Here is a 25,418-nt window from a genome sequence, read left to right on the forward strand (position 1 = left end):
TCTCCCTGGACCTTCCCTCGTCCCCACTCCCTCTTGTAAATTGGAACCTCGGTTAGATCCTCATGTGACACTGAGTCAATTCGACAGGTTTCCATGCGTGACTCCATGCAGCTGAGGAATGAGACCCTAGGGTCCCAGTTTCTTCTGGAAGGGCTGGCTGGCACAGAGTTGAGGCCCTTGTTCTTCGAGATCTTTCTGCTGGTCTACATCTTGGCTGTGGTTGGGCACCTGGGCATCGTCAGCCTTGCTGTCCTGGACTCCCAACTCCACCCCTCCCCCCATGTACTTCTTAGCCAACCTGTCGCTGCTGGACACTGCCTATATCTCCAACACGGTGCCCCAGCACTGGCACGCCTGCTGGCGGCAGTGTGGCCTGTGCCCCACGGAGCTTGCCTCACCCAGATGATCTTCACTCACGTCCTAGCACCTGGGAGTGCCTCCTGACCACAGCTGTGGCCGGCGATCGCTCTATGGCCCTCTGCCAGCTGCTGCACTACTGAGACCTCATGGGCCAGGGGACCTGCATGGGGCTGGCCACCACCGTCTGCCTGCTCGCCTTGGCCAGCGCCCACCCACAGCACCCTGGCTGCTCTGCTCCAGCTCCATGGGCCTCGCCTCCTCACTCACTTCTTCTGCGACCTCCGCCCCCCGACCAAGCTCTCTTGCTCCCACACGCGGGCCACCAAGCTTCCCCTGTTCTTCTTCAGTTTTGCGGTGGCCCTCGCACTCCAGGCCATAGTTGTGCCCTGGAAGCATTTCCGTCCTGGTGTTTGATCCGAACGCGTTGTTTCCTATGTGCGGAGGCGAAACGCGGTCATTGGCTGAGTTGTGCACTTCCATAAACTTATAAAGTGACACTGGGAACATGCCCTCTGGGGTCTCACCACCCAGAGAGAACCCTGGGAACATCTTGCTGATTGTTTCCAGGTTTTTTTTTGGAACCATGAAGGTATGCGCATGCAGAATTCCAAGGAGGACAGCAAAACTTGAATCACAGGGTGTTCACACTTCCCGGTGCTTAGACATGTTGCAGTTTTGCCCACAAGGATACACACTCACTATAAAATCATTCATGCCTTACCCCAAGGTGTGTTGTTAGAAAGTAAAAATGCCTCATCACCTCAGGGTTTGTGGTAACCACGATGAACACTTTCGTGTGCGTTCTTGCAGCTCTTTCCCCAGGATATAGTGACCTGCATCCGTGACTCTTTTTTACATCCATAGGATCCTACTGATAAAGTAGGCAGGTTAGACATGAGCTGCAGGCAGGGGCGGTGACAGTAAGGGACACGTTAGAAGCCTGAGGGCACAGGATCCTGATTGTGGCTTTGAAGGCCTTGCCTTGGGGCTTCCAAGGGGGAGGAGTGGGAGGAGAGGAGGAGGGAACAGGAGAGGGAAGAGTGGAGGAGGGGGCAGGGGAGGAGGGAAAAGGGAAAGGAGAGGGGAGAGGGAAGGGGGAAGAAGGAGGAGGGGAAAAGTTGAAGTGGAAGGAGGGAGATGGGGAGGAGGAGGGGAAAGGGGGAGGAGGGAGAAGGGGGAGGGCTGCTGACAGACCAGGACCCACAGGTGCAGGCCACGTGATCTCCGCTTCCACATCACGCCCAGGGTCACCAATGGCTCTATTATCACAGATGTACACTGGGTTTCACCCCCACCCCAACTGGAAGGAGCCCCTTAGATGATGAGACAAAACCTTGGTCGGAGACCCTGCCACCAGCCATGACCTGTGACCTCTGCAAACATACAAGGAAAGCCCCCCCACCCCCAGCGGGGGTGCAATCGCCTGGCACCTCTCCTGCCTTGAGACTGTACTGTCCTTAATAAGCTACTTTGTGCTGTCACCTTCCTTCTGGCTGGCTTTCTGTGAGCGTGGGTCCTCGTGTCACTCTCTCGTGGGGGATCCGAGAACCGAGACACCCGTGCACACAAGCAGACTCCACCACTCGCAGCAATACTGAGCCCCAAACTGGCTGCCTCTGATTCTTTTCCTGCAGAATCCAGGTTCCCGCCATTTGTACAACTTCCTGCTGGGCTCTTTGTCTTCTTGTGTCTTTATGTCTAGGAGTTATTTGCATTTTAAAGGTATTAGCTTTAGTCTACCATTTGGGTTACTGACATTTTCCTGACTGGTTGCTTGTCGTTTTATCTTATTTATCATGTTTTCTTCCATAACAGAGCTCAGCACCTTTGTGTAATTAGACACTGGTGTTTTCTGTTGTTTATTCGATTTTTCCTTCTGGATTTTGCATCCTGCTTTGTTTACTATTTCACTCATGAATGCTTTGTTCACCTGAGTCCCAGTTGGATGCTTTTATGGTGTCTCTAACCACAAATCACTTGACACTTCCTTGGATCCAGACACTGGTTCATTTTTATTCACACGTGGCTTCTGGGTTTTGTATCGTACACACATTTCTTCATCAGGGCTTTCTCCTTTGACTTTAATGGTTTCATATTTCCAATTTAATTGTATGCTTTCATTTTTTTCCGACTTCAGCGTTGATCCTTTTGGAAATTTATTTTTCTGTAAAAGGCAAGTTCAAGACCAGCTTTCATTCTCTTCTGACTTGAATAATCCCAATAAATTCACCATTGTTCTTTACATACTCTTTCTCTTTAAAAAAGATCTATGTATTTGCTTGGGGGTGGAAGATGGAGAGCATTGTCAAGCAGACCCACCGCTGAATGCCGAACCCCATGTGGGGCTCGATCCCACATCCCTAAAATCATGACCTGAGCTGAAACCAAGAGTCGGATGCTTACTCAACTAAGCCACTCAGGGGCTCCTTATGGACACTTTCAAGCTTGGTGTCACTCTGGCTCCTGACTCTTAGATTTATACCTTTTCCCCAGTCACATCTCTGGTTGGTTCCTTAGAACATTGCTTGTGTCCTGGATGATAAACCCTACCTTCCCATGAGAACATGGGTCCTGCTTCTGATTTTGGACATCAATTTGCAGCCCCCTATCATGGCCCTTCTCCTCATATCTTTCACTTTATAGCAGAGGAATGCTCCCTCATGCCCTAACCAGGTAATGTGCTATCGTCACAGAAATCTGGATAAATATGCCATGGAGGAATTTACAGTCCTTACAAAATTAGGAGCTCAATTACCTGAAAACTCTACCAACAGTGTAACTAAGACTGTGTATACTTACGCATATCTATGTGTATGCAATCTCTTGAAACAAAATATTTGTAACAGAATTATTAATAAAGTCTTTTTATAAAAAAAAAAAGAAGTAAAGGAAAAACCCAAATGTTTGGAAAACCAAAGCTGGGGCATCACAATGCCTGACTTCAAGCAATATTACAAAACTTTGATCATCAAGACAGTGTGGTGCTGGCACAAAAACAGACACACATAGATCCATGGAACAGAGTAGAGAATGCAGAAATGGACCCTCAACTCTGTGGTCAACTCATCTTTGACAAAGCAGGAAAGAATATCCACCGGAAAAAAGACAGTCTCTTCAATAAATGGTGCTGGGAAAATTGGACACCCACACACCGAAGAATGAAACTGGACCATTCTCTTACACATTACACAAAGACAAACTCAAAATGGATGAAAGACCTATGTGTGAGACAGGAGTCCACCAACATGCTAGAGGAGAACACAGGCAGCAACCTCTTTGACCTCGGCTACAGCAACTTCTTGCCAGACACATCTATTAAGGCAAGGGAAACAAAAGTGAAAATGGACAATTGGGACTTAATCAGGATAAAAAGCTTTCGCACAGCAAAAGAAAGAGTCGACAAAACCAAAAGGCAACCTATAGAACTGGAGAAGTTATTTGCAAATGACATATCAGATAAAGGGCTAGGATCCACGATCTATAAAGAACTTATCAAACTCAACACCTAAAAGACAAACAATCCAGTCAAGAAATGGGCAGAAGACATGAACAGAAATTTCCCCAAATAAGACCTACACATGGCCAACGAGCAAAGGAAAAAATGCTCCACATCTCTTGCCATCAGCGAAACACAGATCAAAACCACAATGCGGCATCACTTTACACCAGTGAGAATGGCTAAAATTAAGACAGGAAACAACAAATGTTGGAGAGGATGCGGAGAAAGGGGAACCTTTTCGTACTGTTGGTGGGAATGTGAACTGGTGCAGCCACTCTGGAAAACTGTGTGGAGGCTCCGCAAAGAGTTAAAAATAGAGCTGCCCTACGACCCAGCAATTGTACTGCTGGGATTTACCCCACAGATACAGGTGCAGTGAAACGCCGGGACACCTGCAATGTTGATAGCAGCAATGTCCACAACAGCCAAACTGTGGAAGGAGCCTCGGTGTCCATCGAAAGATGAATGGATAACGAAGCTGTGGTCTATGTATACAATGGAATATTCCTCAGCCATCAGAAAGGATGAATGCCTCCCATTTACATCGATGTGGATGCTGAGTGAAATAAGTCAATAAGTATAAGAAAATTATATGGTTTCACTCATATGTGGAATATAAGAAGTAGTGAAAAGGATTAGAGGGAAGGGGGGAAACCGAGTGGGGAACAATTAGAGAGGAAGACAAGCCATGAGAGACTCCTGACTCTGGGAAACAAAGGGTTGCAGATGGGGAGGTGGATGGGGTGATGGAGTAACTGGGTGACAGGCACTGAGGAGGGCACTTGATCGGATGAGCACTGGGTGTTGTACTATAGGTTGGCAAGTTCAATTTAAGTAAAATAAAAATTTTTAAAAAGAAAAACAGTGTTGAAAGTGGGCATCCTTTCTTGCATCTGATCTTAGAGGGAAAGCTTTCAGTCTTTTACCACTGAGTGTGATGTTAGCTGTGGGTTTTTCATAAATTCCCTTTATCATGTCTAGGAAGTTCCCTTAAATTCGTAGGGTTTTTAAATGTTTTTAACATGAAAGGGTGTTGGATTTTGTCAAAAACTGTATCTGTACCAATTGAGATGATTGGGCTTTTTCTTTTGTTTTATTGATTCACTGGTAAGTTTCACATATGGAACCACATTTGCATTCCTAGAACAAAACTCACTTGGTGATTCTGTGTGTGATTCTTTTTTAAAAAAGATTTATTTAATTAATTATTTATTTATTTATTTATTTATTTATTTATTTCAGCACGGACGTGATTCGTGGGGAAGGGTAGAGGGAGAGGGAGAATCCTTGAGCTGGGAGCCTGACATGGGGCTCTGTCTCAGGACCCTGAGATCATGACCTGACCTGAGCTAAAATCAAGTCAGCCCCTTAACCAAATGAGCCACCCAGGCACCCCTGTATGCAATTCTTCTAATATGTTACTGGATTCTGTTTGCTAGGATCGTGTTGAAGATTTTTGCATATATAATTATAAGGGATATTGATCTTTAGTTTTTTTCTCATCTTTGATTTGGCATTGGGATCAGGGTAACGTCAGCCTCATAGACTGAGTTACCAGTTCCCTCCTCTTCTGTTTTTTGAAATTAAGGGGGATCAATGTTAATTCTACTTTAAATGTTTGGTAGAAAAAAAATAAAAGTTTGGTAGAATTTTCAAGTGAAGACTTTCGGTCAGGTATTTTCATTCACTGGGGAATTTTTTTAATGGATTCAATCTCTTTACTCTTAAAGATTTGTTCAAGGGCAGCCTGGGTGGCTCAGTGGTTTAGCGTCGCCTTCGGCCCAGGGTGTGATCCTGGAGACCCAGGATCCAGTCCCCTGTGGTGCTCCCTGCATGGAGCCTACTTCTTCCTCTGCCTGTCTCTCTGCCTCTCTGTCTCTGTCTGTCTGTCTGCCTGTCTGTCTCTCTCTCTCTCCCTGTGTTTTCCTTGAATAAAAAAATAAAATCTAAAAGAAAAGATTTGTTCATATTTTCTTACCCAAATATCCATATGTTTTACTCCTTCACTTCTTTCAAGTCTTTCCTCAGATGTTTACTTCTCGTTTTTTTAAGATTTTATTTTTTTATTCACGAGAGACACACAGACACATAGAGAGAGAGGCAGAGACAGAGGCAGAGGGAGAAGCAGGCTCCATACAGGGAGCCTGATGTAGGACTCAGTCTTGGGACTCTGGGATCATATCATGGGCCAAAGGCAGGTGCCAAACTGCTGAGCCACCCAGGGATCCCAAATGCTGACTTCTCAACAAAGTTTTCCCTGGCCCCTATATCTATAATGAACCCCCACCTCCAACTCTTATCTCTTTTCCATGCTCTTTTTCCCTTAGTAATCAATGCCATTTTATATACTATTTATTTACCAAATTTTTTGTCTGCCCCTCTACAAGAATATAAGCTCCATGAGGCAACAGTCCCTGCCTGGATTGTTCACCACTGCAGGCCTAGTGCCTAGGAATAACAGATATTCAATTAATATTTGTGGAATAAGAGTATGAATATATCAATATAGCTGGAACTCAGTGAGGGAACAATTCCTAGATGAGCTGGAGCCTTATAGGCTATAGTATTGAATATGGATTTTAGTTTGAAGTGAAATAGAAGGCATAGGAAGGTACCAAAAACTTAAATACCATCTTATTTAAGTTTAAGATTAATCTGGAAAATATATTTGAGGGGGACTATGTTGAAGTCAGAAATCAGAAACTTTATTGTCAATAGGTTTCAGGAGAGAAATGAAGATGCCTGAATTAGGATTTCAGCAGTGGAAATGGAGAAAAGTTGATGAATTCAAGACATATTTTGAATATAAATGAGACAGAACTAGTAAATGGATTAGATATGAAGGGGAGACAATAGGTCGGTGACAATGATCTTCATTAAAGCCATCTTAGATCTTTTCGACAAGACCAGCCAGCAGCTGAATATCACCAACTCACCACACTTGATAGCACAAAGAACAGAATTAGTCAGGTGAGCCTTAACCAAATTTCTGATGCAAAAAAAATGTAGAATACAATACAATGATTATTGTTTTAAACCAGAATATTTTTAGGTAGTTTATTACACAGATCAGCTCATCGAAACAACACTCTCATCAGGAACAATTAGAAAAGCTAGTGAATTCTAAAATCATATTTTTAAATGCATGGAACTTCAGAAGCAGTAAGGATTAAAGGGAGTAAAATTCCAGAGAGGGGAGTACTATATGCTGAATATCTGTGTCCCTCCTAAAAGTCATATGTTGAAACCTAATTCCCAATATGATGTTATTTGGAGGCAGGGCCTTTGGGAGGTCATCAACCCATACGAACTAGGGGTGGTGGAAGGGGAGGAGGGCAGGGGGTGGGGGTGAATGGGTGACGGGCACTGAGGGGGCACTTGACGGGATAAGCACTGGGTGTTATTCTGTATGTTGGCAAATTGAACACCAATAAAAAATAAATTTATTATTTTAAAAAAGTCATAAGGGTTTAACTCCCATGAATGGGATTAGTTCCCTTATACAAGAGACCATAAAGAGCTCCCTCAGCCCCTCCTCTATGTGAGGTCACAGCAAGAAGATGGCTGTCTGTGAACAAGGAAGCAGGCCATCACCAGATACCAACCCTACCAATTCCTTGATCTTGGATTTCCAGCCTTCAGAACTGTGAGAAATAAATGTCTGTTATTATAAATCACCTGGACTGTGGCATTTGGTAATAGCAGCCTGAATGGACTAAGACAGAAATTAGTACTGACAAGTGCCGCTGTAACAAATTATCTCAAAAATATGGAAGCAGCTTTGGAACTGGGTAATCAGTAGGGGATGGAGTTTTGAAGTGCGTACTAGAAAAAGCTTATATTGCCACAAACAGACAACCAAGGACAATTCTGGTGAGACCTCAGAAAGAAAAAAGGAGAGCCATGGAGAAAGCCACAGTCTTCATAATCATGAGCAGGATATGGGTAGAATGTGGATAATAAAGGTCATTTTGATGTGGTCTCAGACAGAAATGGGGAATATATTATTGGGCACTGGAGGAAAGGCTATCCTTGTTATAAAGTGGCAAAGAGCCTTGCTGAATCATGTTTGTGTCCTAGTGTTTTGTGAAAGACAGAGTTTACCAGCAATGAAATTAGATATTTAGCCAAAGAAATTTCTAAGCAAAGTGTTGAAAGGGCAGCTTGTCCCTCCTGATTGCTTAGTAAAACTTGAGAAGAAAGAAGTGGTTTAAAGACAATTTTTAAGCAATAAGGAAGCATAACTTAAAGATTGGGAAAATCCGGGCACCTGGGTGGCTCAGTGGTTGAGCATCTGCCTTCAGCTCGGGTCATGGTCCCAGGATCCTGGGATCGAGTCCCTGCAGGGAGCCTGCTTCTCCCTCTGCTTAGTCTCTGCCTGTCTGCATGTGTCTCCCATGAAGAAAAAATAAAATCTTTAAAAAAAAGATTTGGACAATCCTCAGCCTAACCATATTGCAAAAAATGAAACACGAAGAATGTGGCCAAGTGACCATTTGATACAGAAATGAGTATGGATTAGCGATCTCAATATAAGTGAAGCACTATTCTTTAAGACAATGGAAGAATGACCTCAAGGGTGCTTCAGAAATCTTCAGGACTAACCCTCTCATTACAAGCCCAGAGTACATGGGGTTTGGGGGGCTTGACGGCTTCCACCTAGGTTTATTTTATATTTTAAATATTTTATTTATTTATTCCAGAGAGACACAGAATAAGAGAGGCAGAGACACAGGCAGAGGGAGAAGCAGGCTCCATGCACAAAGCCTGATGTGGGATTTGAACCTGGGACTCCAGGATCATGCCCTCGGCCAAAGGCATACGCTCAACCGCTGAGCCACCACGGTGTCCCTCCCCCTAGGTTCTAAAAGACAGGGTCCCCAGCACAACCTCAGGCATGCAATCCCAGCCCAGGAGAGCTTCTGGGCCCCAGCAGAGAGCAGCTGCAGGGCCATCCCACCAAGCTACGTGGTGACACTGCCATCCCCGTGGACCTGGAAGACAGAGCATCAAGCTAAAGATTATTCTGGAGCCTTAAGGCCTACTGGAATTTGCCCCATTAAGCTTTGGACTTACTTGGGATCTGTCAGTCTTTTCTTCATTCCTATTTATCCCATTTAGAATGAAAAAGTCTATTTTATGCCTATCCCACCATTGTATTTTGGAAGCACACAACACGTATAATTTCACAGGTTCACCGATGGAGAGGAATTTGCCTCAGCTCATACTTTGAGTCTTACCCACATCTGATTTAGATGACATCTACATAAGACTTGGCCTTCGACTTTAGAGTTCTTGCTGTAATGGCTAACATTTTTGGGGCAACTACAATACAATGAATGCATTTTGCGTGCAAAGAGGGACATGAATTTCGAAGAGCCAGAGTAGAATGCTATGATCTGAATGTTTTTGTCCCCCCCAGAATCCACATATTGATCCCTAACTAGCAGTGTGATAGTATTAGGAGGTGAGGTCTCTGAGAGATGATTAAGTCATAAAGGTGGAGCCCTCATGAAAGGGATTAGCGCCCTTATGGAAGAGACCCCAGAAAGCACCCTCGTCCCAGCAGCCCTGTGAGAATACAATGAGAAGAATGTCATCTATGGACCAGGAAGCAGGCCCTCGCCAGGCACGGAATCTGCCAGCACTTGATCTTGGACTTCGAGCCTCAAGAGCTGTGAGAAATACACGTCTGTTGATTATCAGCCACCCAGTCGGTGGTATTTTTGTTATAGCTGGGTGAACAACCTAAGACAGGGAGAAATGTTTAGATATGAGCTGAGGAACTGCAGCTGCTTTTTGCTTAAAGGATATGCTGGCTCTAGTTGAAGGATAGATGCTGAGAATCTGAACTTGACACATACAGAAACCTACTGGTAAGGGTCAGAAAAAAGATGAGACTTTCTGGTCCTCAAACCAATAGCTGCTCTCCCCCAAGGCATGTGCATAGTTCTAAAGCTGCACAGGGTTAGAGGCTACAGACCTAAGCTGAGCAGTGGTAGGCATTTTCTGTAGTCTCACTGTGCTTGGGAAACAAAGTCCTGCTAAATGAGAGGCCCTGGAAACACAACCAACAAAATTGAAAGCCCTAGAAGGAGTGATGAATTTACAGTGTTCATCAGCAATCACTTTTTCCCCAGGAAAAATTTCAGATCTCAATGCAGATAGAGGCTGATGGTTGCTGTTAGTGGGTAGAAAAGTCAGCAGAACTTTAAGTGGTCAAGTGGTACTGAAGTGACAACACTGGAGAGTTGGGGGATATATTAGTTTGCTAAGGTGCCGTGACAAAGTACAAGGAGGGCAGCCCTAGTGGCTCAGTGGCTTAGTGCCGCCCTCAGCCCAGGGCTTGATCAAGTCCCATGTGGGGCTCCCTGCGTGGTGGAGCATGCTTCTCCCTATGCCTGTGTCTTTGCCTCTCTCTCTCTCTCTCTCTGTGTGTGTCTTTTATGAATAAATGGGTAAAATCTAAAAAAAAAAAAGTACAACAAATTTACTGTCTTGTAACAATCAAAATTGATTCGCTTCCATTTCACAAGGTCAGAAGGCCAAAATCAAGAAATTTGCAGGCCATACTCTCTATGAAAGCTCTAGGAAACTGTTTCATGCCTTTCTCCTAGTTTCTGATGGTTGCCAACAATCCTTGACATTCCTTGGCTTATAGAGGCATCGCTTCAATCTTTGCCTCCATCTTCATGTGGCATTCCTCTTTCTGTGTCAGTGTCTATGTCTCTTCCTTCTTTTTTAAAAGATCTATTTATTTGATAGAGAGTGCATGTAGGGGGAGGGGCATAGGGTGAGAATCCCACACAGTCTCTCCGCAGAATGCCGAGCCTGACATGGGGCTGAATCTTGTGAGCCCAAGATCACAACTTGAGCCGAAATCAAGAGTCAGACCCTCAACCAACTGTGCCACTCTCGTGCCCCTCTTCTTCTCTAATGAGGATATCAGTCATATTGGATTTAGGGTGCATTGTACTCCAGTATGAGCTTGCCTTCTTTACTTGATTACATGTACAAAGACCCTATTTCCAAATAAGGTCATACTCACAGGTAACAGGGGTTAGAACTAGAGCATATTTTTTGGGAGGGGGGGTCACAATTTAGTTCATAACAAGGGACCTCAAATACTCAGTTGGTCCTCACCTCAAGGCATATTTATATTTACTACATATCAATAGAATGGAGGAGAGAAATCACAAGACGATTTCAATAAACACAGGAAAAGCATTTGACAAAATCCAACACCCTTTATGATCAAAATACTCACCAACCTAAAAATAGGGGTGCCTGGCTGGCGAGGTGGGTGGAGCATGTGACTCTTGATCTCCAGATCATGAGTTCATGCCCCACTTTAGGAGTAGAGATTTTTTTTTAAACAAAATGTTTTAAAAAATAGAAAGGAAGTTCATCAGCATTATAAAGTGTATGCATGAAAAACTCACAGCTAACATCATACTTAATAATGAAAGACTGAAATCTTTTTCCTTAAGACCAGAAACAAACAAAGGATGTCAGGACTTGTTTCTTTTTTTTTTTTAATTTATAAATTTATTTTTTATTGGTGTTCAATTGGCCAACATATAGAATAACCTCCAGTGCTCATCCCATCAAGTGCCCCCCTCAGTGCCCGTCACCAAGTCCTCCCCACCCCCCGCCCACCTCCCCTTCCCCCACCCGTAGTTCGTTTTCCAGAGTCAGGGGTGTCTCATGTTCTGTCTCCCTTTCTGATATTTCCCACTCATTTTTTCCTCCTTTGCCCTTTATTCCCTTTCACTATTTTTTATATTCCACAGATGAATGAGACCATGTAATGTTTGTCCTTCTTCAAGTGACTTATTTCACTCAGCATAATACCCTCCAGTTCCATCCATGTTGAAGCAAATTGTGGGTATTTCTCGTTTCTAATGGCTGAGGAATATTCCATTGTATACATAGGCCGCATCTTCTTTATCCATCATCTTTTGATGGACACCGAGGCTCCTTTTACAGTTTGCCTACTGTGGACATTGTTGCTATAAATATCGGGGTGCAGGTGTCCTGGCGTTTCACTGCATCTGTATCTTTGGGGTAAATCCCCAGCAGTGCAATTGCTGGGTCGTAGGGCAGATCTATTTTTAACTCTTTGAGGAACCTTCACACAGTTTTCCAGAGTGGCTGCACCAGTTCACATTTTCACCAACAGTGCAAGAGGGTTCCTCTTTCTCCACATCCTCTCCAACATTTGTGGTTTCCTGCCTTGTTAATTTTCCCCATTCTAACTGGGGTGAGGTGGGATCTCATTGTGGTTTTGATTTGTATTTCACTGAGGCCAGTGATGCAGAGCATTTTCTCATGTGCTTGTTGGCCATGTCTATGTCTTCCTCTGTGAGATTTCTGTTCATGTCTTTTGCCCATTTCATGATTGGATTGTTTGTTTCTTTGGTGTTGAGTTTAAGAAGTTCTTTATAGATCTTGGAAACTAGCCCTTTATCTGATACGTCATTTGCAAATATCTTCTCCCATTCTGTAGGTTGTCTTTGAGTTTTGTTGACTGTATCCTTTGCTGTGCAAAAGCTTCTTATCTTGATGAAGTCCCAATAGTTCATTTTTGATTTTGTTTCTTTTGCCTTCGTGGATGTATCTTGCAAGAAGTTGCTGTGGCCAAGTTCAAAAAGGGTGTTGCCTGTGTTCTCCTCTAGGATTTTGATGGAATCTTGTCTCACATTTAGATCTTTCATCCATTTTGAGTTTATCTTTGTGTCTGGTGCAAGAGAGTGGTCTCGTTCATTCTTCTGCATGTGGATGTCCAATTTTCCCAGCACCATTTACTGAAGAGACTGTCTTTCTTCCAGTGGATAGTCTTTCCTCCTTTGTCGAATATTAGTTGACCATAAAGTTCAGGGTCCACTTCTGGATTCTCTATTCTGTTCCATTGATCTATGTGTCTGTTTTTGTGCCAGTACCAGACTGTCTTGATGACCACAGCTTTGTAGTACAACCTGAAATCTGGCATGGTGATGCCCCCAGCTATGGTTTTCTTTTTTAAAATTCCCCTGGCTATTCGGGGTCTTTTCTGATTCCACACAAATCTTAAAATAATTTGTTCTAACTCTCTGAAGAAAGTCCATATGGTATTTTGATAGGGATTGCAGCGCGCGCCCCGCACTCCAGGAGCAGCTCGGAGGGGTTCGGGCGGAGGCTCCGCAGAGAGGTGGCTGCCCAGCTGGGAGTGTGAATCCAACAGCGCAGGCCCCGGAGCACAGGGCGCTGGGACACAGCCCAGGATCCGGCCTCCCCCGGGGACAGGCAGAGGCCGGGAGGGCCCAGGACCGCAAGGACGCTCCTGCCCCGAGCTGAATAGATCAGTGGCCCCGCCCTGGAGCCTCCAGGCCCTGCAGACGGAGAGCTCTGTAGTTATTGCGGGAGCTGACTCCAGGGCTCCAGAGCTGGCCCCGCCACTGCGGTTGTTCATCCTGAGGCCTCACGGGGTAAGGCCACTGAGCCCTGCACCAGGCAGGGGGCAGAGCAGCTCCCCCAAGTGCTAACACCTGAGAATCAGCACAGCAGCCCCCTCTCCCAGGAGACCAGCTACACAGACAGGGGAAAATCAAGTTATTGATCAAACACCACTGGAAAGTCCCAGGGGAAGTCGAGGGATTTACAGTATATGGAATCAAAGGATACTCCCCCTTGTGTTTTGTTTTCTGTTTGCTTCCCCCCCTTTTTTTCTTTTCTTCTCTTTTTTCCTTCTTCTTTTTTTTCCTTTTTTTTTCTTTTTCTTATCTTCTTTCTCTTCTCTCTTTCTCCTTTTCCCAATACAACTTCTTTTTGGCCAGTCTGCACTGAGCAAAATGACTAGAAGGAAAAAACTCACCTCAAAAGAAAGAAGCAGAAACACTCCTCTCTCCCACAGACTTACAGAATTCGGATTACAATTCGATGTCAGAAACCCAATTCAGAAGCACTATTATACAGCTACTGGTGGCTCTAGAAAAAAGCATAAAGGACTCAAGAGACTTCATGACTGCAGAATTTAGAGCTAATCAGGCAGAAATTAAAAATCAATTGAATGAGATGCAATCCAAACTAGAATTCCTAACGACGAGGGTTAACGAGGTGGAAGAACGAGTGAGTGACATAGAAGACAAGTTGATGGCAAAGACGGTAACTGAGGAAAAAGAAAAAACAATGAAAAGATCATGAGGATAGATTAAGGGAAATAAATGACAGCCTCAGGAACAAAAATCTACTTTTAATTGGGGTTCCCGAAGGTGCCAAAAAGCACAGAAGTCCAGAATATGTATTTGAACAAATCATAGCTGAAAACTTTCCTAATCTGGGAAGGGAAACAGGCATTCAGATCCAGGAAATAGAGACATCCACCCCTAAAATCAATAAAAACCTCTCAACACCTCCACATTTAATAGTGAAGCTTGCAAATTTCAAAGATAAAGAGAAGATCCTTAAAGCAGCAAGAGATCCCTAACTTATATGGGGAGAAATATCATATTAACAGCAGACCTCTCCTCAGAGACCTGGAAAGCCATAAACGGCTGGGAGGATATATTTACGGTCCTAAATGAGAAGAACCTGCAGCCAAGAATACTTTTTCCAGCAAGGCTCTCATTCAGAATAGAAGGAGACATAAAGAGTTTCCAAGATAGGCAGGAACTGAAAGAATATGTGACCACAAAGCCAGCTCTGTAAGAAATTTTAAGGGGGACTCTGTTAAAGAAAGAGAAAGTCCAAGGGAACAATCCACAAAAACAGGGACAAAATAGGTATCATGATGACATTAAATTGATATCTTTCAATAGTAACTCTGAATGTGAATGGGCTTAATGACCCCATCAAAAGGTGCAAGGTTTCAGACTGGATAAAAAGGCAGGACCCATCTATTTGCTGTCTACAAGAGACTCATTTTAGACAGAAGGACACCTACAGCCTGAAGATAACAAGTTGGAGAACCATGTACCATTCAAGTGGTCCTCAAAAAAAGCAGGGGTAGCCATCCTTATATCAGATAAACTAAAGTTTACTGCGAAGACTGTAGTGAGAGATGAAGAGGGACACTATATCGTACTTAAAGGATCTATCCAAGAAGAGGACTTAACAATCATCAATATATATGCCCCGAATGTGGGAGCTGCCAAGTATACAGTTAATAACCAAAGTTAAGACCTACTTAGATAATGATACACTTATACTTGGTGACTTCAATCTAGTGCTTTCTACAATCGATAGGTCTTCTAAGCACAACATCTGCAAAGAAACAACAGCTTTAAATGATACACTGGACCAGATGGATTTCACAGATATTTACAGAGCGTTACATCCAAACGCAACTAAATACACATTCTTCTCAAGTGCACATGGAACTTTCTCCAGAATAGACCACATACTAGGTCAAAAATTAGGTCTTAACCGATACCAAAAGATTGGGATCGTCCCCTGCGTATTTTCAGACCATAATGTTTTTAAAGTAAAAAACTATTAAAGCTAATAAATGAGTTCAGCAAGACAGCAGGATACAAGATCAATATACAAAAATCAATTATATTTCTATACACTTGCAATGAACAATCTGAAAATTATATAGGAAATCTATTCCATTCACATACCATCAAAAACCTTAAAATATTTATGAGCAATTGAGGCACCTGGGTGGCTCATTTGTTAAGCATCCAACTCTTGATTTCAGCTAAGTTTATGATCTCCGGGTTGTGAGATCAAGCCCCATATCGGGTTCCGTGCTGGGCATGCTGCCTGCTCAAGAGTCTCTCTCTCCCTCTCCCTCTGCCCGTCCCCTCTGCTCTCTCTTTCTCTCTCTCCAAAAAAATGTGTGAGCAAATTGGACAAAGGAAATAAAAAACTTACACTCTGAAAACTACAAAATATTGCTGTAAGAAATTAAATAAGATCTAAATAAATTGACATCCTATGTTTGTGAAGTGAAGGATTTAATATTGTTAAGATGAAAAAACTCCCCAAATTAATATAGGCTTCAGTGTAATTTATCAAAATGCCAGCTGAATTCTTTGCAGAAATAGACAACTGATTCAAAAATCCATATGGTGACTCCTGGGTGGCTCAGTGATTGAGCGTCTGTTCAGGTCATGATCCTGGGATTCTGGGATTGAGTCCCACATTGGGCTCCCTGCATGGAGCCTGTTTCTCCCTCTGCCTGTGTCTCTGCGTCTCTCTCTGTTTCTCATGAATATATAAGTAAAAACATTTAAAAAATTCATATGGTAAATAAAGAAACCAAGAATATCCAAAACAATCTTGAAAAAGAACAAAATGGGGACCCCTGGGTGGCTCGGCAGTTTCGTGTCTGCCTTCGGCCCAGGGCATGATCCTGGAGTCCCGGGATCGAGTCCTGTGTCAGGCTCCTTGTGTGGAGCCTGCTGCTTCTCCCTCTGCCTCTCTCTCTCTCTCTCTCTTTCTCTCTCTCACACTCTCTCTGCCTCTGTCTCTCATGAATAAATGAATAAAATCTTTTTTAAAAAAGAAAAAAACAAAGTTAGAGGACTACGTACAGTAATTAACACTGTTGGGTACTGGCATAAGGACAGACATGAAGATCAATTGGAACAGAATTGAGAATCCAGAAATAAACCATCATATTTATGGTCAATTGATTTTCAACAAGGATGCCAAGACAATTCAATGAGGAAACAACTATTTTTTCAACAAATAGTACTGGGATAACTGAATACTGGGATAACATACAAAAGAATGAACTTGGACCCCTACCTCTTACCATGTACAAAAATTAAATCCTAATTGATTGTGGACCAAAATTTTTAGAGGTAAAACTATAAAACTCTTAGAAGAAAACAAAAGTGTAAAATCATGATCTTGGATTGGATGATGGTTTCGTAGATATGACACCATAGGTACAAGCAAAAAGAAATAAGAATAAACTACACATCATCAAAATTAATAATTTTTCTGCTTCAACGGACATCATCAAAAAATGAAAATACAATCTAGAGGATAGTGGATCATCTTGTAAATCATATATCTAATAAGGGTCTACTATGCACAATATAAAGAACTATTACAACTCACTTTTAAAAAAAGAAAATGACCTAATTAATTTTTTTTAGATTTTATTTTAAGTGATCTCTACACCCAATGTGAGGCCACTGACTGAGCCAGCCAGGTGTTTCTGTTATTGTCTTTTTAAACATAACCATCTCGATGGATATGAAGTGGTATCTTGATGCGAGCCAAGCTATTCATGCTGTTTGACAAAGTCCAGGCATGAGGGTTAATCCTGAAAAATCGGGAGAAGCCACAGCTGGCTCCCACTGATTCCTTTCACTTTGTTTTGGGCCATCTTCAGCATCATTATAATATTATTGGAGAATTTTCATAAAATAAATATGGAGTCTTAAAATAATCAAAATCTCTAACAGGCTTCTTAGAATAAAACCCAATGCCCCCCGGCTCTGTAAGTTCTCTTTGAGAAATGCTGAGTTTTTTAATCAGTTAAGGGTAAAAGAGATCTGGGAACTTAGCCCTGTTAAAGCTGTCACGGAAGAAGTCCTTAGGCACCTCTTAAGTGTCAAGACAAGGAGACGACAGTTAATTAACCAATGGAACAAATATTTAATAAAATAGGTTATAGGTAGGTTGTAGGTATAGTAAACTGACAAAAGAAAGTTAAACACTTCTGCATATGACCTCTAGACTATACTAACCCATTTCATGTAACCATAGTACCATAGACTTGTTCTTCCACTAGAGTAGGTCACGCTCTGTCTAGCACCTTTGTCTTTTGTGTCGCATTCACTGCTTTCTCAAGAAATCAATAAAGGTCGTGTTAATTATAGCAGTAGAAGCTGAAAGGAAAAACATTTCGTATGAAAAAGAGGTTTAGAATGATCTGAGATGCTTGCGATAAAATGTAAAATGTAATTACCTACTAACTGGAAAAACGAGGCAATGTAAAATGATAGAAATAAAGCCCCTCTGAAATGATCTGGAGGAGATGTGTGAACCCTACCTGTATGTGTGTGCATCTCCTCACTCACCGACACTATCCTTTCCTTCAAGAGACCCACCCCAGCTGGAGATGGACTCCTGCAGTATCTGATTCTGGTTTTTGTTTACATTTTTCTGACGTCTAGTTATTTGGAGCATCTTTTCATGTGTTTATTGGACATTTGTAGATCCTCTTTGGAGAAATGTCTATTCAGACCTTTTCCTCCATTTAAAATTAGGTTGTAGAACACCTGGGTGGCTCAGCAGTTGAACGTCTGCTTTTGGCTCAGGGCGTGATCCCGGGGTCTAGGATTGAGTCTCATATCAGGCTTCTTGAGGGGAGTCTGCTTCTCCCCCTGCCTCTCTCTCTCTCTCTCTGTCTCTGATGAATAAATAAATAAAATATTAAAAATAAAAGTTTAAAAAAATAGCAGAATAGAAATTCCTACAGTTTTGTCAGTACTGTGTAGACAAAGACCCATACCCACTAGACCAACCGAGGCTGTAAATTGAAAGCCCTAGTGAACCAGAAGTAGACTGCAACCTGGCATCAACATAGACCAGTCCTTGATTAGATAGAGTATGGTGATCAGCCCCCAAACTCTATCTACCTAGGAGAAAAAAATGCTTAGTCCTTTCTGGTGAAATATAAGTTCATTTTGAGCATCTATAGTATTTTTATACATGTTTGAGACTCAATTAAAATTACTAGCCATGAGAACTGACAAGACCATATGACCAGATAACCAAGAGGAAAAACAGATAACCAAGAGAAGCAGACTTAGGGGTGACCCAGGTATTAGAATGAGCAGAAAAATGGCTTTAAAATAACTATCACTAATATGTTCAGAGAAATAGAGAAGGAGATTTTCACAGAGAGTTGGATAATTGAAAAATTAAATGGGCGTCCTAGAACTGAAAGTGCCAATATTTGAAATTGAAGTCAATGGATTGGGGCGCCTGGGTGGCTTGGTGGTTGAGTGTACAGCTTTTGATTTCAGTTCAGGTTGTGATCTCAGGGCCCTGGGATTGAATCCTGTGTTGGCTCCGTGCTCAGTGAAGTGTCTGCCTGAGGATTCTCTCTGTCCCTCTCCCTCTGTCCTTCCCCTTGCTCACACTCTCTCTCTAAAATAAATAAATATTTTAAAAAGTCAATGGAAGACTGGCCAAAAGAAAATATCTAAACTAAAACACAAAGAATTGATTTTGGAAAAACTGAACAGTGTAAAAGGCATGTAACTCATTGTTAAGAGGTCTTATATACATGTAAATGGAGTTACAGAAGAAGAGGAAGATAATGGAGCAGCATCAATATTAGAATTCAGATTTTTCAACCTCTGAAACTAATAATACATTAAATGTTAATTAATTGAATTTAAATTTTTAAAAAGAGGGCAGCCTGGGTGTCTCAGAGGTTTAGCGCCACGTTCGGCCTAGAGTATGATCCTGGAGACCTGGAATCGATTCCCATGTCAAGCTCCCTGCATGGAGCCTGCTTTGGTTCCTCTGCCTGTGTCTGTGCCTCTCTTTCTGTGTGTCTCTCATGAATAAATAAGTAAAATCTTTTTAAAATAAATTAAATAAATTTTAAAAAAGAATTCAAAATTTTCAAATTAATGAAAGATATCAAGTCACAGATACAAGAAAGGTCGGTGAAGGTCAAGCAAGATAAATACAAAGAATATGATATCTAGGCACATTGAACTAAGACTGCTAAAATACAAAGACAGGGCAGCCTGGGCGGCTCAGCAGTTTAGCGCCACCTTCAGCCCAGGGTATGATCCTGGAGACCTGGGATCCAGTCCCAGGTCGGACTCCCTACATGGAGCCTGCCTGTCACTCTGCCTGTGTCTCTGCCTCTCTGGGTGTCTCTCTCATGAATAAATAAATAAAGTCTTTAAAAATAAAAAAGAAAACCAGTAATAGGATGAAGCTGAAATAGAAGCAATCAAGCTGGATTTCAGGTGAAGTGACAGCAAATTGGGAAGAGATACAAAGATATATCAAGAATCTTGGAAATTCACAAAGTCATTTAAAAAGAAAATACAATTTACTCAATTTCGGGGGGGAAAAAAAAAGAGACTCCTCTAACTCCTGGTCCAGGCATCAATATTCTCCTAAGATACTTCCTTTCTTGAGAGAGGAACATTGAAGCTTAGGAGGGAACATCTGATAGGGAAAGATTTCAAGTATTTTCCTAGCTTTTCATTCCCTCTTGTATATATACTCCAATTAAATGTTAACTGGTAGCTGGTCATCCAGAAGCACAGGCTGTCATGGCTTTTACGTCCTTTGTAGTGCCTTCCTAAATATCCATTTGTCAACTGCATCTTTAAACTTACAAGTAAAAATTGACTGCTGTAAAATGTAAACTCACTGGTAAAAACTGATCTTTCAGTGAAATAGATCATGGAAACATCACGTCACTCCTACTGCCAACATAATACATACTAAAGAATCAGGGCATTTTTTTTTAAAGAATCAGAGTATTTCAAATTTTTATTTATATTTTGAGGAGTGGGGGCAGAGGGAGAGAGAGAGTCTTAAATGGGCTCCACCCTGGGTATGGAGCTAGACATGTGGCTTGAGGTCAAAACACATGAGATCATGACCTGAGCTGAAACCAAGGCAGCTCACAATCAAATGAGTCCACCAGGTGCCCCAGGAATCTATTTTATTTCTTTTTAAAGATCCCATCCATTCACTTGAGAGAGAGAGAGCATGAGCATGACATGAGTGGGGGGGTAGGCAGAGGGAGAGGGAGAAGCAGGCAGCCCACAGAGCAAGGAGCCCACTGCGGGGCTCCATCCCAGGACCCTGACATCTTGATCTGAGCCGAAGGCAGACACTGAGCCAACGGAGCCCCCCCGGTGCCCCCCAAGATTTTACGATTAAGTGATCTCTACACCCAATGTAGGGCTCAAACCTATGGCCCAAGACCAGGAGTCGCGTGCTCTTCCGACTGAACCAGCCGAGCTCCCCGGGATGGTTTAAGGAAGCCTCGTGACACCCTTCCCTTGAATCCGTAGTGCATCCCGACCCTACCCCACCACATTTACTTGAGCAATTCCGATCCACTTGCTTTGACGCCCCGGGCTGGTTAATACTGGCAAGAACAGGACGACGGGTTGTTTCCCTCCTCGACAAAGACTTCCAGTAAATGACAGGGAGAGGATGAAGTGATAGAGGAAAAGGAGAAAAGGAGAAGAAAGAAAAGGGGCGGAGCCTGCGCGATGTCTATTCATACACATGGTTTCTCCTACGGAACCACATGGCATATAATAGGCAGCTCGGGAAATGCGGAGCGACGGCATAAAACAGCACTCAGGGCGCCCGGGGGGCCAGTGGGTGAGCGCTGCCTTGGGCCCAGGGCGTGATCCTGGAGACCCGGGATCGGATCGAGTCCCGCGTCGGGCTCCCTGCGTGGGGCCTGCTTCTCCCTCTGCCTGGGTCTCTGCCTCTGTCTCTCTCTCTTTCTCTCTCATGAATAAACAAAATCTTTAAAAAAAAAAAAAACCACTCGGCTCCAGGCTCTTCATCTGCTACGTGAAAGAATCATTACCCACAAGACAAAAACATGTGCCCCAGTGAGATGCCGAAGGGAATGACCTAACAGCAGCCTTGGAAGATGAGGAACTAAAAGGACCTACGGGAACACCCAGACGGGCAGCGGCCGTACCCCAGTCCTGATGAGCCCCCCACTGCCGAAGCTGCCCAATGTCCTCTCTACTGGCCCTTGCTGTGGAAAAGTGTGCGAACGGCACCGAGCTCCCTCTAGCTGCTCCCGGGAAGGCAACACTATCATGGGATTTTATGGGTATGGACGCTGAGGCCGCAAATGGTCCAGTAAGGAGGCGTCACATCCCCCCACAGAAGGCACATCCGATGCCGGACAGCACCTCCGTCAGCAGACAGGACACCCCCCTCCTATAGCACGTCACCCTTCAGTCAACAGATCCCACAGCAGAAACGAAATTCCCATTCACACAGCACATCCCTCAGCGGACAGCACATCCCCCGTCAGACAGGTCATCCCCCGTCACACAGGTCATCCCCTGTAAGACAGATCATCCCCCGTCAGACAGCATATCCCCCATCAGACTGCACATCCCCTGACAGACGGGTCACCCTCGGTCAGACAGCACATCATTCCCCGTCAGACAGCACATCCTCTGTCAGTCAGTGCAACCCCCGACAGACAGGTCATCCTCTGTGAGACTGCACATCCCCCGTCAGTCAGCACATTCCCATCAGTCAGCGCATCCCCGTTAGACAGGTCATCCCCCGTCAGACAGCGCATCCCCCATCATGTCATCCCCCGTCAGTAAGCACATCCCCTGTCAGACAGTCCATCCCCTGTCAGACAGTTCACCCCGTCAAAAACGCATCTCTCATCAGACAGCTCATCCACCGTCAGCGCATCCCCCGTCAGACAGAGCATCCACTGTCAGACAGCACATTTCCCCGTAAAACAGCACATCCCCCATCAGACAGCCTATCCCCCGTCAGACAGGTGTTCCCTCATCAGACAATGCATCCCCCGTCAGCATGTGCATTGCCCGTCAGACAGGTCATCCCACATAAGACAGCGCATCCCCCATCAGAGAGATCATCCCCCATCATACAGTGCACCCCCCGTCAGATAGGTCATCCCTGGTCACACAGCTCATTCCCCGTCAGACAGTGCATTTCCTCTCAGGTCATCCCACATAAGACAGCGCATCCCACATCAGTCAGCACATCCCCCCTGAGACAAATCATCCCCCATCAGAAATGTCATCCCCCGAAAGACACCGCATGCCCCATCAGACAATTTATCCCCTTCAGACAGGTCATCTGCCGTAAGATAGGTAATCCCTCACCAGACAGTGCATCCCCCGTCAGACAGGTCATCCACTGTCACCGCATCTCCTGACAGCAAACCCCCGTCCGTCAGAACATCCCCCATCAGACAGGTCATCCCCCATCAGAAAGGTCATTCCCGGTCAGACAGCGCATACACTGTCAGAGAGAGCATCCCCGTCAGTCAGCACATCCCGCATCAGACAGCACATCCCCCGACAGACAGGTCATCCCCCGTCACACAGCGCATCCCCCCTCAGACGCCACATCCCTCGTCAGTCAGCACATCCTCCATCACACAGGTCATCCCCCATCAGAAAGGTCATGCCCGGTCTACAGCATATCCCCCGTCAGACTGGTCATCTCCCGACAGTAAGCACATCCCCTGTCAGAGAGGTCATTCCCTGTCAGACAGGTCATCCCGATCACACAGCCAATCCCCCATCAGACAGTCCATCCCCCTGTCAGACAGGTGATCCCCCGTCAGACAGCACATCCCCCAACAGACAGGCCATCCTCTGTCAGACAGGCCATCCCCCATAAGACAGCTCGTCCCCTGTCAGACAGCGCATCTCACATCAGACAGGTCATCTCCTGTCAGAAACACATCGCCCGTCAGAGAGCACATCCCCCATCATACAACGCATCCACCGTCAGTCAGAACATACCCCATCAGACAGGTCATCCCCCATCACAAAGGTCATTCCGGATCGGACAGCATATTCCCTGTCAGACAGGTAATCCCCGGTCAGACAGTTCATGCCCCATCAAACAGTACATCCCCTCTCAGACAGATCATCCCCCTAATGACAGCGCATCCCCCGTCAGTCAGCACATCCTCAATCAAACAGGTCATCCCCCATCAGAAAAGTTATGCCCGGTCAGACAGCGTATCCCCCGTCAGACAGATCATCCCCCGTCAGTAAGCATATTCCCGGTCAGAGCTGTCATTCCCTGTCAGACAGGTCATCCCCCATCACACAGCGCATTCCCCGTCAGACAGTCCATCCCCCGTCAGACAGGTCATCCCCCGTCAGACAAAACATCCCCAGTCAGACAGGTCATCCACCGTCAGCCAATCCCCCATAAGACAGCTCATCCCCTGTCAGACAGCACATCCCCCATCAGACAGGCCATCTCCTGTCAGAAACATATCGCCCGTCAGACAGGCCATCCTCCATCAAACAGAGCGTACCCCGTCAGAAAGAACATCCTCCGTCAGTCAGCGCATCCACTGTCAGCACATTCCCCATTAGAAAGGTCATCCCCGATCCAACAGTATATCCCCCGTCAGACAGGTCATCCCCTGTGAGACAGCGCATCCCCCGTCAGACAGCGCTCCCCAGTCAGAGTGGTCATCCCCTGTCAGATAGCGCATCCTCCATCAGAAAAGTTATCCCCTGTGAGACAGAACATTCCCCGTGACAGAGCATCCCCTGTCAGACAGGTCATCTGCAATCAAACAGCGCATCCCCCGTAAGACAGGTCATCCCCTCTCAGATCATTCCCCATCAGACAGATCATCTCCTGTCAGACAGCGCATCCCCCATCAGTCACCACATGCCCCGTCAGAGAGGTCATCCCCCGTAAGACACTGCATGTCTCGTCAGACAGTCCATCCGCCTTCAGACAGGTCATCCGTCGTAAGATAGGTCATCTGCCCCCGCCAGACAGTGTATCCCCCATCAGACAGGTCATTCCCTGTCAGAAACGCATAGCCCATAAGACAGCACATCGCCCGTCAGACAGTGAATCCCAATTCAGTCAGCACATCCCCCTAAGAAAGGTCATCCCCGGTCAGACAGCATATCCCCTGTCAGACAGGTCATTCCCCGTCAATCAGCACATCCCCCGTCAGAGAGGTCATCCCCTGTCAGACAGGATATCCCCCTCACAGCACATCCCCCATCAAACAGGTCATCCGCTATCAGACAGCGCATCCCCCATCAGACAAGTCATCCCCGGTCAGACAGCTCATGCCCCATCAGACAGTACATCTGCTCTCAGACAGATCATCCCCAGACAGACAGCGCATGCCCTGACACAGCACATCCCCAGTCAGTCAGCACATCCCCCGCCTGAGAGGTCATCCCCAGTCAGAAAGGATATCCCCCAACAGATAGGTCATCCACCGTCAGACAGGACATCCCCCGTTAGACAGCGCACCTCCCATCAGTCAGCACATGCCCCGTCAGAATGTGCATCGCCTGTCAGACAGGTCATCCCTGGTCACACAACTCATTCGCCGTCAGACAGTGCATTTCCTCTCAGACAGGTCATCCCCCGTCAGACAGCACATTCCCCATCAGTCAGCACATCCCCCTAGAGACAGCACATGCCCTGTCAGAGAGGTCATCCCCTGTAAGACACCGCATGCCCCATCAGACAATCCATTCCCTTCAGACAGGTCATCCCCCCTAAGATAGGTAATCCCCTGCCAGACAGCGCATCCCCCTTCAGACAGGTCATCCCCGGTCAGAAAGATGGTTTCCAGTCAGACAGTGTATCCTCTGTCAAACAACACATCCCCCGTCAGACAAGTCATCCCCCTCAGACACCGCAACGCCCAGCAGACAATACATCCCTCGTCAGACAGCACATCCCCCCTCAGTCAGCACATCCCCCATCAGAAGGTCATCCCCAGTCAGACTATGTATTCCCTGTCAGACAGGTCATCATCCGTCAAACAGCACATCCCCTGTCAGACAGCCCATTCCCATCAGGCAGGTCATCACCCTTGAGTCAG

At 45.0% G+C, this 25,418-nt stretch overlaps 1 pseudogene; it reads left to right on the forward strand.

The window, feature by feature from the left end:
• Positions 1-280: 280 nt before the first annotated feature.
• Positions 281-774, forward strand: LOC144308309 (olfactory receptor 3A1-like; annotated as a pseudogene).
• Positions 775-25,418: the final 24,644 nt, after the last annotated feature.

This window comes from Canis aureus, chromosome X, assembly GCF_053574225.1.
Source record: "Canis aureus isolate CA01 chromosome X, VMU_Caureus_v.1.0, whole genome shotgun sequence".
Lineage (NCBI taxonomy): Eukaryota > Metazoa > Chordata > Mammalia > Carnivora > Canidae > Canis > Canis aureus.